Source organism: Neolamprologus multifasciatus, chromosome 18 (genome assembly GCF_963576455.1).
Source record: "Neolamprologus multifasciatus chromosome 18, fNeoMul1.2, whole genome shotgun sequence".
Taxonomy (NCBI): Eukaryota; Metazoa; Chordata; class Actinopteri; order Cichliformes; family Cichlidae; genus Neolamprologus; species Neolamprologus multifasciatus.
In genome coordinates, this window is record NC_140456.1 from 18,561,125 (window position 1) to 18,567,759 (window position 6,635).

Sequence of the window (6,635 nt, forward strand, 5' to 3'; positions counted from 1 at the left end):
CAACTTGGGTTTGAAAAAAGCATTTAAAGAAATTGCAATCTGCCTCACACAACCCCAATTAAAAAAATGTAAAAAAAAAATTGAGAAAAATCTAAATAAAAATAGAACAAAAACACAAAAGGTCTGGAGTGTAGGCAGGCCAAGTTACCACCTGGATTCTTCTACTACAAACCAGCGCTGTTATAATAGATCCAGTATGCAGTATGCAGTTTAGCATTGTCTTGATCAAATATGTAAGGCTATCCCTGAAAAAGACGTGATCTAGATAAGTTGCTCTAATACCTATATGTGTCTTTCAGTATTGATGAAGCCTGTCTATATGCGCAAGCCGCCAGTCTGATAGGCAGTAATGCACCCACAAACCATCAGAGGTGCAGACTTTTGAACTGAGAAGTGATAGAAAGTCAGATGATCCCTCTCCTCTTTTGTCCAGAGGATGAACTTCAACTTGTTCCCATAGGGCGAGAGGCTGTGTACAGCATGGACAGGTCGCCAGCCTGTCGCAGGTTGGTAGCTGGGAGAGGCTCCAGTCCCTCCGCGACCATGGATGGATAGATACAGAAAAGCTTTCTACTTTCCAGTTCAGTCCATTGTAAATTAGATTTGACCCAGAGAAGACTGTGGTGTCTTAGGACCATGGACCTATCACACATGATAGAGCGTTAACCTGTATTTGTGGATGACACAGTGAACTGTGTTCACAGACAGTGATTTCTGGAAGGCTTCCTGAGCCCATGCAGTGATTTCCATGACAGAATCATGCCTGTACTTAATGCAGTGCTGCCTGAGGGGATACTCATTTCAGCTTTTTCCCTTACACACAAAGATTTCTCCATATTTTCAGAATCTTTTGATGATAGTATGTGCTGTGGAAGATGAGATGTATTTGAGGTCATCACAATTTTACTTTGAGGAACATTATTCTGAAATTGTTCCGAACTTTGTAGACTGAGTTTTTTATAGAACGTCTGTGAACGTCTGCCCAGCTTTACTTCTGAGAAACTTTGCCTCTCTAAGATGCTCTTTTTGTGTTAATAACACAAAAAGAGTGTGTTAATAACCTTTTGCCAATTAACCTAATTAGTTACAAAGTGTTCCTCCATGTGTTTTTCTCTTTAGCAGCACTCACTTTTCCAGCCTTTTGCTGCCCTTCTGCCAACTTCAGACTTTGTTGCTGCCATCAAATTCAAATTGAGCTTCTTAAAATTGTAAACATTTGATATGTTTTCTATGTTCTACCATGACTAAAATATGGCTTTATGAGATTTTTCAACCCCTAAATTCTGCTTTTATTTAGATTTCACACAATGGCTTTTCAGCTATTTTTATTTTTCAGCTTTATTTTTCTTAACTGTTAACTACTGTTGGACAGGGCTGCATCAATATGCTAGTATGGGCTAATTGCCATTTGGGCACAACAGATATATCCCCTGGTAGTCTAAGGCTTCACATCACATCAGCACTGTCAGAGTTTACATAATAAATGCTGATCATTAATGAGAGAGCTGAACTCATAGTTGGATGGCTTCTCAGTCTCACAGTCTGTTTGGCAAAGCTGCCTGTGAGATGAAGGGTGCTGGCATTTACCTTATGCTCTAGATCCACAGAAGCTCATTGAAATGCCGTGGGTGTGCCTCATCGTGACAGTATTTGGACTTGTTTAATTTTTCATCTGATTTTCAAAAGCTCCAAGCTGTTTAGTCCATGTATCTCTTTACCCCATCCACATGTCAAAATTTGTCAAGTAAGTCATCACTGCAAATATAACTGAATTGTATGTAAGCAAACATTAAGAGGAAATCCAATGCTTTAAGAGCTCGTTTATACTGCCATCACATTTTGAGCTGTTTGTGTGATTTAGAAATTCTTTCCTTTTTAAAAATGCAAACAGCTCTTGTGGTTTATTTTAATATCCTCTTAGATGCTGTGGAAAGACTTTCTGCTTTCACTAGTATTTAAATCACTTTTGCTTATTGTGATGTAAATATTTATTATCATTATTTTGAAACTGAGCTTGTTAGTTCTTTGCATTAACAAGTAATCATCTCTCCCAAAATAGCATCCTATCTAAATTGGAATAAGTCTTATCAAAGCAATTATAAATGTCTTGACACCTATCAGTGCTACTGATAACAACCTTGTGAAAATAAACACAGCCGAACCTAAGGATCCACTGAGGTTCAGTCAATCAAGAGACAATTTGGAAGCTTCTCTTTTTTTGAGAAATGATGCATGCACTCAGTTGATGAGTCATCCTTTAATTGATTGCAATAATTTATGATAAATGCTCTGTCTGGGCTTGATTTCCATGCGGTCCACGCTTTGTGATCCTGACCCGATCTTGATCCTGATGATGGGATCCTGTGTGTATTTCCACAACTTGTTACTAAGAATTCCTCCTTATGTAGATACAGTACACGTTGATATACAGATCACCTCTTAATACGCTCTTAAATACTGCTTAATCTACTGTTGCATACAGTACAGCAGGAATACTGCAGATGCAAAGTGCTGTGTGTATTTTTGGCAGTCTTGTACATTGATGAGACATCTGCTTGCAAGAACTTTATTTTCTTTATTTCAGGTATTACATTATATGTGGTATGGTATGACAATGTCTAAGGCAGCACAAGCAGGGAGCATGGGAGAAAATATAATAAAAGGATAGATAGGTTATGCTAGGATAGGTTAAGAATAGAAATGTACAATGTATCGCCAACTGCTGCACCTCTAAGAAAAATCAAACAGTGAGAGTGCCTGTGTCTTTCTCACGAATGTACTTGATAATGAGGGTGGAGTGCCGCAATAATGCCCCCCCAGGAGCCAGAGGCAGACAGAGAAGGAATCAGGAAACCCACGCCATTGCCAGTCCCCAAGAGTACCAAAGACCTAAAGCCACACATCTCGGCAACATCTGCCTATCCGTCCAAGCAGGAGAACGAGAAAAGCCTAAGATGGGGTGCCCAAGGACAAAGGGTGAGAGTCTACCCCACTAGAGGCCGTGCACCCTGGTACGAGTCAAGAACAGGGCTCCAAGTGCTGCTATTAGTTTACATAGGATAAGTGAAGACTTAGTTATTTATAAGCATCCCCACCAGGCTGTCAGAGAAATGTTTATGTTGAGGCTTTTAAAGCAGTTATGGTGCTTAATACTGTAGCTGATCAAAGGCAGATTAGAGATTTTTACTTTTCCACAGAATACTTGTTCCAGGTCCAGCCAAGGACTGTGTAATTCAGTAAGCTTAGTTTAATCCATTTTGAAACATAGCAAACTATTGGATAAGAGGTGGTGATAAAAATTTGGTACTTCTAGACCACCACTGTGTTTTGGTTTTTGTAGTGCTTTTAGACTTATTCATGGGGGGGGGGGGGGGGGGGGGGGTAATCTAAACCAAGTAATAGGAGGGTTTATTAGGGATCAGTGAAAATAAGTAGTTTATTTTTGGCACAATCATAATTTTAATGGCGGAAACACGAGTGATATATTCTGCAACATGTAAGATCATCCTCTACCATTTTTAATAAAGGAATATGATTCAACCGTACCAGGACTGAGAGCTTGGTATAAAAACTTATACCTAGTGTTACCTCACCTGTTGATTTATTCCAGTTGATGGAGTATTCCGATATAGATGAGAACTTATGTATAAGCGTGGTTGTCTTCATAAGTGAGGTTTGTGAGCTCCTGAGGAAAAATAATACACCATCAACATATGGGCTTATCATAGGATCTGTATTTTCAGGTTGAACTCCTTTGATATCTACATTTTATCTGATTTCTCCTGCTAATGGTTTGATAAAAAAAAATAACACAAAGGGGGAAAGTGGACAGTACTGTCTGGTGCCCCGCAAGGTTGATGCTTGCAAAGCACAAAAAATGCACATTATAAGAAGCTTGTAACAGTCTGCACCACAGGCGAGCAGTCCCCGTGTTGCATTCAGACAAAGGGGACTTTTGATCTCTCCTTATTATCTGAAGCATTCTTGACTGCATAAAACACAATAGAATCCAGAGTCACTTATTGATTGCCATTATCGTAAAAAACATTTCAGAGAACAGTTTAACATTCAAAATGACACATTGTGAGTTAAAAGAACAGTCTTTGAGTTATGTTTCCTTTGGAGCCAATCACTTTACCAGGCAGTCAAATAAGCCTCTGCTATTCATGCTGCTGTATGTGAAGGGAATACACGCTGTTCTTTTCCCCCTACCTTTTCCCTCACTCGCTGTCTCTCTCTGCCTGTCCCTAAAATGTCCCTGCTGGGGATTCTATCTCCTGGTTCCTTTTGAAGCAGTGGCCTCTCTTTGCCTCCATTATCTTGTAATTTGTGAGGGATTACACTCTGGAGCACACACAGTCCACCCCGTTGCTTAAGAGCTGTGACAGCTTACAATAATTGCCATGCTAATTAGCAGGAACTAGCCCAGCGCACTTCTTTCCCTCACCAGACCTGAATTGATGAATATGCTTTGATTAATGTCTGCAGTGATGTTTCCATAAATTTCAAGACCTTATAATTAACCAATAATAATGAAGGATATATGTTCACAAGTAAAACGTAGAGTCTATTTTCTCAGGATGAAAAGAAACGGCAGCGCTTGCTTCTGCTAGGCAGGAGCACAGAGTTAATGTGCGGAGAACATTTGCCTTTTTTTTGTTGCAACTCTTTGTCAGAGAAGTTTTGATTGTCTTTGTTTGACATAATTGTGTTGATTTCCATGTCTTGTTATCCTTGAATAATTTCTGCTGTTGCTCTGACAGATTCAACAGCAATTAAGGCACAGCTGAGTTGCCCACATTTCTTTTAAAAAAAACTTGCATAACAAAGCCCTGACTTTTTTTAAAAAGATCAGAACACGTTGTTGAGGTTATTCAAACTCAACTAGCTAAACTTTGCGATGCTGTTATAAATGCAATTCAACCTCACAATTTATTTCATTGGGTTTTTTGTGTTTTTTCCCCCCAGTCCCCTACACCTCCATTTCTTCCAGGTGACTGAGGTTAAATATACCTCCATTATGCCGAAGACTAAGCAACTTATCTTTGAAGTTCTCGCAGACATGTACCTTCATTACAGCACGACCCTATCACCTCTACTCACAAATGTGCACATACCTCAGGGGACCTAATTGCTCGAGATAAGCAGGGCCTTTAAAGCCACACACAGAGAATTGACCTTCAATACCTCAAAATGTTTGTAGCTATATAGAATAATAAAGTTACAAATATCTAAGATGTATGACCTTTAAAACAGTGGTATGGTACCATTGCATTTTTTTCTCTCTCAAACAATGTAACTGTTTTGTGTTTCTGGCTTTCAGCAATGACACACTTGTGCAGACTCACCTGCTCCAGCAAATACCTACATCTAGTGAATAATTTGGTCAGACCAGTTCATTAACACTTTGCAGGAACAGACATATTCCACTGGGACACTGTTTGGAAATACTGCACGCTGCATGTAACGCCGTGATTTAGGAATATACTGTATATGTAATGAAACACATAATTCAAGGGAAAGGATGAAAGTATGACATTGTTTCAGGAATATTTTTATGTCTAATTGTTGGTACAATCCACACTGATAATGCTTGTTTACTGTTACTGTTAATACTGTTTATTATTTTAATATGAACTTTCATGTTAACATCTGTCTCGCAGTGTTTCATAAATGTCAGTGTGGAAAACTAAGATATCTTTAACTGCAACCTCGTGTCTGCTATCTTTATTAAAATATTGTTTTCTGGGCTGTTTACTTTTACTTTTACTATTTATTTTCAGCATTGTGGTATTTCACAAATGTCATAGATGTTGGCTGGCAATTCCACCTGACACACTGTAGAGAAAGATAAAAAATACTGCCATATGAGGTTTGTGGATATGAATAAAACCAGATTAATATGTTTTACTTTGAAGTTGTAGTTTTTTTAATCATTTGCCTGTAAAGTAATAGCTGTCTTGCATTACTGAAATAACACTGACCTTGTGTTACTGTATGATACTGTTGTTGTGGATGTCATTATAACACAGAATAATGACAGTATAGAAACCAACAACAGAAATACTGAATGAAAAATTGAGTTGCAGAAACTAGGAAATAAGACATGACAGTAAACTGTCAAGAGTATGATGCCGCTACTAAGAAAAGAGTCACAACTGAAGAGAGATGTTAAAAGCATGTAGCATGAACTAGTTTGGGTATTTTAGGGATTTTCCTACACATCCATCTCTAGGCTTCACAGAGAATAGCACACACACAAAAAAAAATCAGGTGCAGTTTTCTGCAAAAGAAATGCCCTGTTAATGTCAGAGGCCAAGTCAAAAGTGGCTCATACAAGAAGAGAATATCTGATCACACAACAGATGGAAGCTTGAAGCAGATGGGCTGCAGCAGCAGAAGACCGCACCAGGTCCCATTCCTGTTGGCTAAGGACAGGATACTGAGGCTACAGTTCACACGGAATCACCAAAATTGGACAATTGAAGATTGAAAAAAATGTTGCATGGTCTAATGAATCTTGGTTTCTACAGCAACATTCGTGAGGGTCAGGATTTGTTTTGGTGTAAAACATGAAAGCGTGTAGCCAGCCTTCCTTGCATCAACAGTTCATGCTGATGGTGGTGTAATAGTGT